The 13,400-nt window shown below is 40.9% G+C and overlaps 1 pseudogene; it reads right to left on the bottom strand.

The window, feature by feature from the left end:
- Positions 1-462: 462 nt before the first annotated feature.
- LOC138042842 (PE-PGRS family protein PE_PGRS3-like) lies at positions 463-11,123 on the bottom strand (annotated as a pseudogene).
- Between the last annotated feature and the right edge of the window lie 2,277 nt (positions 11,124-13,400).

Below are 13,400 nucleotides of genomic sequence, written 5' to 3' on the forward strand. Positions count from 1 at the left end.
ACAATTGTAACATGACCCTAGTCTTCCACGAGTCTCCTATAACTCAGGGGTATGCGGCGGATTTTTCCGGAACCCCTGTAAATGTTCTCTGTCTCTTCACAATTTCTCGTTGTATTACGCTACATTTTCGGATTCTACAATCTGAACTTTAACAATCCCAACTTTAAAAGAGCGTGTTTCTCTTCACGTCCACCGAAGCATTTTTGGCCACGAACTAAATCGTAGATCTTAGCATTGTCGGTGTGCTATTTCTTTTTGTTTGATCAATCCCAACTTCTTCAATTCATGATCAACCTCGCTCTTCAATAAAGCTGAATATGAAAGTTAATGTTTGAATCATGAAACAACGGATGATATACGAACTCTCCTGACTACTAAACACAGTCACAAACTTCAGAGTAAAATAAAAACAGCAAAAAAAAAAAAAAAAAAAAAAAGAAGGAAAAGAAAACACACACGTGATTTCAATCAAAAAGATATATTTTTATTCGTCGTTTCTTAGATTTAAATTCGATTCATATTTATTGTTCGTCTGTAAATAAAATAGAGGAGCCATTATGGTGATGGTGACAAAACACACTCGCAGAACATTCGCTCCTTTTAATGCTACAAAACGAAAATAATCCTCGTGCTTATCTTGCGTGATTTCCTATGGGTTGCATCTTGTTAACCTGCAATACGAATGACACATTAGAGTCGCTCAAATAACTTTGAAACTTCTACGGTGTCGTTCTCTGCAAAGAATTACTCATTCTACAAGAGACTGACGTCAATGCCAGATTTAGAGAAAAAAAAGCAATATTTGTTATAAAGATTCCGTCCTTATCTTGATATTACGTCGCTAGAGGTGATAGTAAGAAGCCTTGGTTTTGCTTTATTTCCATCATAAAGGCGAACTTGGTGACCCCAATTTCAAATCGCCTGAAGATGTTTTCCAACGCAGGCCACCATAAAGTTCTGAAAGTTTTATAAGGTTGAGAAATAGCTATCCTTAGTGAAAAGTTGTATTTTTTAGATGACCCAGCAAGGTCGATATATACATGGTATTTTCATTCTTGGGCAAAATCACCATTCATGAATATATGACCCTAACAATATACATAAGTAAACTAGCCAATGCAAACTGATCGGAATTTCTTAATTTTCTTTTGGAAAAAATCACTAAGAAATTAGTTATACTGGTTGCCAAGGATGCCAAAGGGGCTCAATACCTACAATTTTGGTAATTGCGTTTCTAGCTTTCTATTTGGTTCACTCAATCTCGGTTATACCGTATGACCTGATATGGAAACAGATTGCGTCAGGTGTTGCCAAGTTGGAAACTGATTGGCTTTCCAAGTGTCCAAGCGTTTAGAATTTAAGTAAAATTTAATAAGAAAAATTTTCCATTTGCACTTGTTTGATATGAGACTGGTTATAGCCAACACGGCGATACGCTCCTCGTTGGCTATTTACCATCTCGTATCCAACGCGCGCTCATGGAATAATTGTTAGTTATAATAAACTTCCCAAATAAGAGAGAGAGAATTTAGAATGTGATAATTTCCATGCTTTTTATGACAAGTAGTAATCTATCGATTGCCGTTTTACATAAAAGCGAAAACAAATCTCTTTTTTTTTCACGATCGGCGAGCGGATTCAATGCTTACCATTAAGACGGGACCATAGTTATTCCTTATTCCTTTGGCATTTCTGATCTCTTGACGTTACCAATTGGGCCAAATGGCTGACCCTGTGGAAGATTAGAGCGGCCTAGAGCAAACGTCCCGAAGGCTGGTCCTCCTAGGTGTACTGAAACCCAAGAATAATAAAATAAAGTTTAATGTTCCTCTAACAGTTAACTAGCTCAGATTCAAACATTGTGTCATACAATTTATCACACACAGAGATGAATTTGATAAGGTAACCTCAGTTCATCAGGTAGCATATATTGGCGCGAATCCTTTGGGAAAAGAGAGAGATCTAGACAAGTCCAAGTTCTCGCTGGAGCAAATGTGACTGAATAAAGTGTCGGGATGAACAGCACCATGTGAAGTAAAAATCGTACAAACCCACAACCAAGGAAATTAAAATTAGCTTATCCTTAAAACACATGTTAACGAACCTTTCTCGATGAGGTGTGCTGAACCGTTCTACTGATATGTACTGAGCAAGGGATTACTAAGGCCATTACATAAAAAAATTGATTTAGATTTATTTTTTTTGCAAAAATTTGACCAAAAAAATGCAAAATCGAGCCGACACAGCTAAGAGAAAACAAAAAGATCGTAAAATTAGGATTACGTACATCCGGGTACCACAGGAAGGGCTGCAGGCAAAGCTGGAACACCACCAGCTGCTGGAAGAGAAGTATACGATGGCAAAGCAGCGACAGGATGGGCAACTGGTGCAAACACTGGAGCATGGTAAGAAGCTGGGAGAGCAAGAGGGGCTAGAGCAGCTGGTAACGCAGCCGGGAGAGTCGCGGGCAGTGCCAACGGACCAGCTCCTATTGCACCGATAGGCGCTACTACTTGTCGTTTTTGTTTTCCTCGCTTCTGAGCGATGGTCTTTTTAACGTCAAAGCTTGCGGATGCATGTCCGGGAAATCCTATGCTTGTGAATCCAGGGTGCGTGATAGGGTGACCATAAGGTGCTGAATACCCCAACCTCCGTGTCCACGGCCGTAACCAAAGTGTCCATATCCATGTCCATATCCCCATCTTTTAAAGCCTTTTTGGATTCGCTTTGGAATATTTGAGCGATAGACAGACGTGCCAGTAACGCCACCTACTCCATGATAGCCAGCGAGACCTGGTGAAGAAAACGTCATCGAATCAATGGTAGAATTGACAAATTAGCGAAGAGAAATAAATCTGTGTAGCGATGGCATTATTTGAAAACCAGCAAGAAATCGTTGAATGATGACGCATTGAATAATTTGATAATGAAAAATCAAATCAATGCTTAATCTTCGCGTCCTTTAATTCTTTTAACCGAGAAGACTTTAATTTTTGCCCATGTACGACTAGTTGCACAACGGAAATTATGTAAAATAGGTGATTATTTTTCATCTTGGTGGTATATAAATAATAAGACGTATTGTCTCACGATGTAGTCACTTAGCTTGTAGACTGTGAATTTAATGCGGGTCTTCTTCAGGCAACGAAGGTCGTCTGGTTAGCGTTATGGTCAGCTGTAACAGGTGGACTTGATCCTTATTGTACCTCTCAGTCATTTTCCGTGATTTTTACGAACCGGGCCTCTTAGGAAATTACGCAAAGGAACAATAAGGAACAAATCCACCTATCACAGCCGACCACCGTGATACGTATAGTAGCGCGTAATCAGCCAACCTTCTCCCCTCCCCTTTCTTTCCTATTGCACTTAAAAGAAGGACACCTGTTGAATTCCACTAACTGCATTATTTTATTTATACTAACCACCCATTCCGCCGAAACCGTAGCCCAAGCGATAGTTGTCGCCGCTAGCGTATCCATATCCCAAGTGAATGGTTTGCTTCTTGCTTTGACTATCATCATCTGCTACTGGGATTTCTCCGCGTGTGTTTGGCCGAACATCTTTGCTCTTTTGAGCAACTTTGCTTCTTGCAAACCAGAGAGGGTATCCATAACCGAAACCAGGGTAGCCAAAGCCAAAGCCGTAGCGGCCGAATCCATTACCCCAGCCTCCTAAACATCCTCCGAACCCCAATCCTGGATATCCAAAACCACAGCCCCCACCACATCCACCCCCACATCCACCACCACATCCACCCCAAATCCACCCCCGCATCCACCCCCACATCCACCCCCACATCCACCACCGCATCCTACACCATATCCCAGTAAGGGATAGCCGAGAGAGCACCCACTTCCAGAGCCTCCACAGCCTCCACAACCTCCACAACCTCCACAACCTCCAAAGCCAATTCCAAATCGTTTAGATCCCTTTGCTTTGTCCGATGGTTGAATTTGAGAAGCTGAAGGTACTCTCGCGGAACTAACAGGTTTATTGACAGCAGAAGGAGGGGAAGAGACAGGTTTTACAGACAAAGGCGCCGCCTCCTTTGCTGGGTTATCACCGGCAGGACCATCAGAAGTGCTGGGTTTCTGGGATCCCACGTTTGATTTACAGCATCCGCTATTAAAAAATGTCCATGGCCCATTGAAAGAAGGCCCGGCATTGTATGAACTGTAGCCCAAACCGCAGCCTCCTAAACTTGGGTAGCCGCCACATCCATAATAGCCATAATCTCCGAGCCCTCCAAATCCTCCGTACCCACCATAGCCACCGCAACACCCGATTGGTAGAGCACATCCACCCCAGTTCCAGTCACCGATTCCATAGCCAAGGTCTCCCGAACACCCAAAACCTGGCCAGACTCCACAGCGTTTACTACCTTTAGCTTCTTTTGGTCCATCGCCTTGTTTTGACTCGTCAGCGTTACGTGATGGTGGGTTGCTACTTTGCTTGACCGATTTTTTAGGCTGATCCTTTTCATTTTTCGCTAGCCTAGATCTGAAACCACAACCACAACCTCCTCCGCATCCACCGCAGCCACAACCCCCTCCGTATCCACATCCTCCACATCCACATCCCCCAAAGCATCCACAATGACCACAGCCCTCGTAACCATGTCCTCCCCAAGCCCCATGTCCATATCCTAAGCTAGCAATGCCGCAATCCCCACAACATGCTCCGTGTCCACATCCGCAACCACCACATCCACCAAACCAGTCACCGTGCCCAATGTCACCGTACCAGTCTCCATGACAGCCCCATCCACCATGTCCACCACAACCGCAGCCACAGCCGCAACCACCACAACCACCACAACCACCGCAACCGCCACAGCTGCCACAGCCAGATCCACAACCACAACCACAACCACCACATCCACATCTCTTAGCCTCCTTTTTTCGTTCGTCCTCGGCACTTCGTTTATCTTTTGGTTTCGCCTTCTTGTCTTTAGATATCAATGACTTTCCACAACATGCAGCATAAGCACAAGGGCCAGCCATGGTTGTGTATCCACAGTCTGCTGGTACAGCGACCTTTAAACAAACCAAAGGATATCAGGCGGGTTTTGGAGGGCACAGGCAGAATAAGTAGCCATCAACGGAGTAAATTTGAGAGGGTCATAACAAGGAAATTGTCAACATTACCACGAAAATGATCATGTCAAGCTCACAAAACTGCCAACTGACAAACGTCGGGAATATTATTGTCTCGTAAGAAAAAAGTTAAGTAAACGTAGTGAGGTAAACCGCAAGCAGCAATGGTAACAAGTTTCTGGTTTCTACGCTTCCAAAATTGATAACAGTAAAATTAGGAATGGCATAATCTATGTTAGAATGAAAGAAAATATAAAAAAAAAAAACGACTTGCAAAATCACACAATTATTCAGAAAGAAATGTATGCTAAAGAGGTTAAAGGCATAAAAATAAATAACCCATTCAATCATCAAGCTCAACAGGACACCCCCAGTTCACGAGTAAAATCGTCCGGCTTTAGTCTCACTCACAGGAGTCAATGGGCAACTGAAAATCACAAACTTTTAGGTTTGGTAGCTGTCGTATATAAGTGGCTCTGTTGTGGATAATTGCTAGTAATTCTCCAAAACATGCCTAAGGTTAAATAATGCAAATCGGTTTTTATCTCAAAGCAATGTCAGGAGCTGTTTTCATACATTAAATTCCGCGTGATAAATAATGTAACCCAAGGCTCCTCTTTCGAGCTTACAAGGAGTCACTGGTCAATACACAATTAACATGTACAACATATGAAGATGTTTAAAATTAATACTAATGATAATGATAACATTAATAATAAAGGAAGTAATAATGAACTATAAACTGTATAAATAAGAATACTAGAACTACAGTATCAACATTCCTTGTCCAACTTTCTACGAATTTCCTTCGTTACCGTTGTTTAGCCAATGTGAGAATGATATAAACACATGAGAAATGAAATGATGGTAGAACCAACTCCGTGATCACGGAGGGTCGTGGAGGGTCACGGAGGGTCGTGGGTTCGAATCCCATCTGGGGCTCGGATTTTTTCCGAGATCCCAGTTGGTTCTACCATCATTTCATTTACCGTTGTTTAGTCCACTTAAGGTGCATCCGATTGGGAAATCTGAATTTAGATTTCACTAATAGGAAATCCATGTCAGGAAGGATTTTAATTATTGAGATCTGCGGCAAAATCCGTTTTCAGATTTGTGTTCGATTGGAAATCCGAAGATCCAGATTTTAAGATCTAAATCCGGATTTCGCAATCGAACGCACCCTTAGTGAACATGACGTTACGCTATTAACCACTAACTTAAAACTGTATTATGTTATTTTTTTTGTAAATGTACTCAAAAGCGGGACTCGAAAAAGAGACATTAAAAGATTGTGTTGACAGCTTTTTTGGTTTTCTCTTCGTTCGCTGAGAATATTCGGTCAAAAGAGTTTTGCTTATGTGTGAGCTTATCGGAGTGAAAATTCTACAAAAATGAAACGCGGCGAGAATGAAAACTTTTCTTCGTAAATAGATTATTTATCACAGCGGGTATCACTACAAATAAGAGGGTAGCCCTCATGTCTTGCTCTTGATGATCACTTGTTCATTCCTTTCATCGGCTAAGGCCACAAACGTTTGCGACGTAAGTTGCACGACGGATGTTAAACTTCGCAATGTTTGAATAATTCGGTGCAGCGTTGCCAGAAAGCGTCGTGGAAAGAAAAAAACTCGATTCTACTGCAACGGTTTCTACAACTCGTGTCTTAAGTTTTCGGCGTTGAAGGGAAATCATGTTAGATTGGACAATGTTTCGCGCAATTTGCCTCGTCAGTGTAACAGCACCTTAAAACAAACCAGGCGCCCACGACTGGGAGTGAACAACAGCACTATATTTCTATCACGGCGTTTTCACAGACCGATTTATTTTTTTAATACATCCATTTAGAAATCACTGGTGATCCTTGCAATCTGATTTGCTCTCAGCAGTGGGATTTATTCCCAAATCGCACTATTTTTTGCTCAGAATCGCACCATTTCCCCAGCCAATGAGAAAGGAGAACTAAAACAAAACAACCAATCAGATTTCAAGGCTTGTTTATGTAACCATTCAAATTGAAGGAAAATGAAATGCAAAAACCATTGTGTGGCGAATTTTGCAACTTATGTTCTCGACTGGATCAATAAAATATTGATACTGACTAAAATCCTGTATTTTAGTGATTAATTAAGCAATTGTGTGATTTCTAAATGGATGTAATAAAGTGGTAACTGAACTTCGTGTTGTGGCAATTTGGTCTGATATCATACTTGTGATTTCAAATCGCACTTGCGCTTCGCGCTCGTACGATTTTGAAATCACACATATGATTTCAGACCAAATTGCTCTCCACTCAGTTCAATCACCATTATATTTAGAATTTCCCACCAATAAAACTCCCGGAGGAGCCCGATGAGCAAACACAAGAAACTAATTTGACTTCTTTGTTTTCGAAGGTAGTCTAATTTTAATTTAATTTAATTTTCTAATTTCATCTTGTTTTCTTTGCACAACGTAATGAAAGAAACGAACATATATCAATAAAAATAAGAATAGAAAATAAAGGAAAATTACAAAACCACGATACCATTAACAAGTAAAGAAAGAGAAACTGGTCCAAAGAGGAAGACTAGAAAGGGGAACTGACGAACCATACGAGCTAGTCCACCTTAAAATACATTACAAAAAGAAAAAAGAAATTAAACAAAAAGGAAAAATTCTATTGTAAAATATATATAAATAACATTATACCCATGAGGCCTTTGGATTGTCAAGGTTAAATGTAATTATTACAGAGTTTTTTAAATGTTGGAAGGCTACAGTCACGTTTTCTCATCTCTTCAGGCAGGTTATTCCACAAATAAGGTATTCGATTAAAGTAGGTACCCTTGAATAATTCCGTCTTAACTGAGTTCATCTTGAATTTGTTGCTCGTGTACGACCTCAGCCTTTCATCAGAACAAAATTCAAAATATTTACTGGCAGGTAGATTAAAGTGCCCACTCTTTAGCTTGCAAAATGTCGTCAAAAATAGATCGGTCTATAACAATGCCGTTACATAGTTCTAATATGGGAATTGTTCGCTCCTACTTATGGGCTCCTGTACAAACTAATAATTTTGCTGCAATTTTGGCCGGATTAAGCGACTATGGGCAAACAAAATATGCAAAGGGAAGGAATAACGACCCAAACATCATTACGAAAGTCCCAATGGATAACAAACAAAGAAAATATAAGGTGAGAGAGCGACTCCTCTGTAGTTGGCACCATTCCGATAAAATTAAATGTGAAATCTTTTATATGTTTTGTGTCCTACTGCGTGGCTATTTCAAGGACAACACTTAGTGCCAAAGTTGCTGCGCGGTCATGGGAACAACAGCTAAAAAAATGATAACCTTCACAACATGGCCGCAGTCTACAAATAGAGTTTAAATAACTACCATGTCTTTCCTCACTCTTTCTTGATAACAATAGAAGCATGTTTTTACTCGTACTGAATTTCTCTTTTTTCAAATTGAGAATTTGCTGAAAGTGCTTCTGAGATGCGTTGTATTTGGTTGCAATAATGCAAAAGACAAAAGAACGAAATTTCTAACCCTAAAATTCCCTGCGTTCCTTCATTGATGTCAATGGTCTTCTATTCCCAGTCTTCTTTTCTAACGCGGTTTTGTACCCCACCGAAAGTGAACATTCTGGCTTTTTAAAAGGCTCATAGGCATAGAATGAAAATCTGTATGGCTTTTTTTGATTGTTTTTATCTCAAAAACGATGATATTTCAATTGAGTAAATTAAAAAATCTATCATATTCACTTTAAGATTCGGACCAGGGAAGAATTTCGTTGTGATATTTACGTCACAGTTCTGCTATCCCCAGTCTCCTCTCTAACGCGGTTTTGTACCCCTCCCCACCGGAAGTGAAAATCTCGATTTTTGAAAAGGCTAGTTGCTGCACAGAAGGAAAATCAATACGGATTTTAAAAATTGTTTTTCATCTCAGAAAAACATGATGTTTCAACTGAGTACATAAAGAAAAATCTGTCATATACACTTTAAACAACTGCAAGGCGAAATTACGAATTCATCGCAGTGTAGAACATACTGATGTTCTGAGCCGAACAAATTATTGACGTGGAAAAGTGCTGGCCAGCGGCTTACGGTAAAGCTTGCGAAAACTAGTTTAGTAAATTGAATTAAAATGGGCATGGAGATACGCCGTCCACTATTGAAAAAGGTTTAATTTTGAAAACATTTCAGTTGTTTAAGTTAGCCCTGTCATCTCGTTTCAGCAATCAATCGATTAGATCACACAGAAGCTCGAACTCGGTGTTCTTAGTTTTTCAAGTGACTCTTCTGTTTTAGCTTCGTGCGAATTGTTAAACACTAACAACATTTTAAAAGTAGCTGATGATGTTTGGTGTGATATCTTACCTGGAGTGTGTCTGCGCAGGGACTACCACATAACCCATATCCCAGGCCTCCGACGAAAGGATATGACCCATAGCCATAACCGGCTAATCCATATCCTCCTAATCCTCCATAACCGAAGCCTCCGTAGAAAGGAAGTCCTAGGCATCCACTTCCACATCCACTTCCACATCCATAGCAACATCTCTTTGAAGCTTGGTTGTTTTCAGCGTTGTCCGACGAGGGTGGTTTACACCCGCAGTCACCTTTATCTTTCTTATCGTCCTTCGCATCTGTTTCAGCATTTTCCGCTGGTTTTCCTTCATCGGCTTCTCTTTTTGGATTTTTCTTCGATTGTTTGGCTTTCTTGTCTACAGCAATCTTGGATTTGTAGAATCCGCAGCATTGACCACAACCTGGGGGAGCTGGGAGCCATCCACCAAAACCTCCGTAACCCCAACCACGGGGAAAATAGTTTGGTCCGCCCCAACCCCATCCTCCTTGGCCAAATCCTGGGAAACCGAGTCCATAACCACCCCAGCATCCGGGAAATCCACCATAGCCACATCCACCGATCAATCCATACCCACGTCCTCCGAAGCTACCACAACCACCAAAACCCTTCTTTTCTGCTTTTCCAGGTGCTTCGCGTCTGTTTCTCTTGCCTTTTGCAATTTTGGACTTATAAAAGCAACCACCATAGGGATAGTGCGTTAGATAAGGAGTAAAGCTTCCGAAGGCAGGAACACCGATGCCAAGCCCAGGATGTCCGTAATTAGCCCAACCTGGATAACCAAACCCAGCGGGAACTGCAAATGGAGCATAGCCACCATAACCGTAGATCCTTTTAGCTACCTCCCCTCTTCTGTTGGCCTTTTTCTTGTTGGACTTCGGAACACCAGAACGGAACAGGGCAGTGCCGTAAAAAGCTGGGTTTGGAAAAAATCCGTAGCTGGGAAAGGAGGCGAGACCGTAGGAGTATGGAGCGGCATAGTATCCGCCCCATGGGCCAGCAAAACCAGGGTAATATCCTAAACCATATCCCCATGGGTGTTGAACTCCGAATTTCTTGAAAGACTGTCCTTGTGGACTTCTTGTACCTTTTGGAATTTTAGACTTATACCAATAGCCGGGCCATCCTAGACCGAATCCATAACCGAGGCCATTTCCAGCACCCCCTCCATGAGCAGGCACTAACCCAGGTGCCGCGCTGGGGTAAAAACCCCTAGGCCAAATCCTAGACCATGAAATGCACTCAAAGCGGGATAGCCCCAGCCGCCAACTGGTTGAAACCATCTCTTTGATCCTTTTTGTTTGGGGTCTTTTTGTCTTTCTGGCTCTTCATCAGCCACCTCATTTGACTTTTCTTCGGTCGTTTGTTCAACGGGACTTTCGTCTCTTTCTTTTTTCTCGTCCGGTTGATCTTTTTCATCTTCTTTGGCGTCAGAATCGTTTTGGTTATCCTCTGTGGGCTTGTCCTCCTCCTTCTCCTGTTCTTCGGCTGATGATTCCGGAGGGCTGTCCTCTTCAGGATTGTCTCGTTTTAGTCGCTGTTTTCCCTCATTTTCTTGGACTAGTGGCTTACTATGTACCAAGAGAAGACTGGCTAACACTAAAAATATAAGCAATAGGGAAGGATGCGGTCTTAGCGTGGCCATAGTCTTCCACGATTTAGTGAGACCACACTGGCTTTGCAACTACGAAAACCAAATTTACGTGAGTCATTAAATATTCTTTTGTAATTCTGACAATAACGTGGCAAATAAAACATTTAGCAGACGAAACGCATTGGCAGCGGAGGAAAAAACTCAGGGGGAACAGTTATGAAATGTTGTGAAAACGTACCCGAGAATATTTTAGGTTGTGTCCCGAAAATGGACAGTTCAATGGAAAATTAAAGAAAAAGATGCCAATTGTGCTTTATTTCTTTAGAAGAGAATTTGTTTAGTTTCAAAGCATTATGAATAAGTCATCAAAAAGTCACCTGTTGGCAGTCACGGGAGGGCAATTTTACTTTGTTCGATTTGTTATGGCTGTGCTAGTGAAGTAAATTATGTACTGGTACCTCTACCATATTTGGCTTCATCCTAAAAGGTTGCAAATAAGAATAGCTGTTATGAGAAACGGACAAAACGTTTTCCATTGGTATTAAATTGACGTTTTTTCCTTGTAGTCGGTGTCCCAAATAACTGACAGCGCCGAGTACATTGGTTCATATGTTTATTCTTTTAATTATATTGTATTCAAGCCCTAATTAAGCGAAATCTTTTAGACAAATATCAAATACTTAACCAATTTAACTGGTAATTAAGACTAAAACCGTTTATATATATATTGGACAAGTCAAAATAAAATGCCTGCCCACAATAGTCAGAAACAATCTGTATTCTTGTAACTGCCTCATGATTAAGTTTTCATCCTTTTTGGGACCAAGAGATCTCATTGCTTAGCTACAGTGGACTTGAAAACTTTTTTCTCTGCATTAATTATGCATTCAGTGAACAAGAAAACACTCAACGACTCTTCTTTTTTAAATCGACACCACCTGAGAAATCTTTTATTTTCCATTTACGCTCTGTAAGACAGCTAAGTAACCCGCAAGGCAAAAAGGATTTTCAGCTGGTGTCGCTTTATTTCAACGTATGAGTCTTTTTTCCCCAGAAAGAGTGTTTTCTTTGTAACGTACGCACACCGAATATACGAGGAGCTTTGATATTGCAAACAGCCTTGTTTCTTTAATGACAACCCAGGTATTTTCACCATACAAAAGGGAGCATAACACCTAATAATATAGAAAGGAAGATCACAAAAGCCAGTGAACCAATTTAAATGTTGGGTTGTAATGAAAGGGAGCCCCAATTTTGTGGAAAAAAGGAACCTTAGTTCAAAAAAGTGTTTGTATAGGAGACTCTTGCTTGAAGAATTGTCTCTTTTGAGAACGCCTGAAGGGTCTGGTGTCCAAGCTATCAGCCAACATAGTCTGTGAGTGCCAGTCCGTTGCTGAAGTGGTGAGAGCGCTTACCTTGCTCCAATGGGCCACGCCTTGATTTTCGGACATAGGGTCATATGTAAGATGTTGTTGAAGTTTGTTCGCTTTCAGTTTTCTCAGGGTCCTCCGACCTATCCTAGCCTCTCCTTGTTAATGAACCACTATTAATGGTATTAGTGCTGCGTGCAATTAACACTTACACGACGTTCTTTTCGCAACAAAACTATCCCTTAATTTAGCTCGAATACGTCCGAATATGCAATGAATGTACCCTAAGGGAATGTTAGCTAACTCCAGCAAACACAGACGAATTAATTACTTTGATTAAGGAGAACCCAACAAACAAATTTCATCTTTCAATAAAAAGCAGCACTTAACAGAAAGTTTTTTAAAACCACTCAGCTGCTCAATTGATCCGTGCCTGGGTTGATTTCCAACAAAAGATCACAGATTAAAATTTATGTACACGAAATATGCTACACATCTTGGTTTAGTCCACAGCACTAACGTAAGATATCTGTTCTTTTGAATTCCTTTGGACTCTGGTATTTATTTCACTTTTAAAACTCGAGCGTAATCAAATTTGTTGTTGGGTGAGAATTGCCCGTCATCCTTATCGCACTCCTTTACAATCGGCATGAAGTGATAATCTATGTTTGTTTAAGCGACATACATCTGCATGTCGCGCTTGTTACATATTTTCAAATGTCCCAGGACGATCCTGAAAAGGCTTTTCTCTAATAGGCTTGTAAGGAAGAGAAGGCGACGAGTAGACAAGATTCTCATGTACCTGCCATTGAACAGGTGTTTATTTTAAGAACTTAGAAAAGAAGGAAGTTTCCCCTCTCGTTTTTGGCAATTTAAAAATTTTTTAAAGGCCGTTTGCCTCATTTGGCAAAACACTACTTTCTAGTCAAGAGACAATTAGCTAACTTTAAAACTGTCTCATAAGCCTCAGAGAGAGAGAAAATAA

The sequence above is a fragment of the Montipora capricornis genome, chromosome 3 (genome assembly GCF_036669925.1).
Source record: "Montipora capricornis isolate CH-2021 chromosome 3, ASM3666992v2, whole genome shotgun sequence".
NCBI lineage: Eukaryota > Metazoa > Cnidaria > Anthozoa > Scleractinia > Acroporidae > Montipora > Montipora capricornis.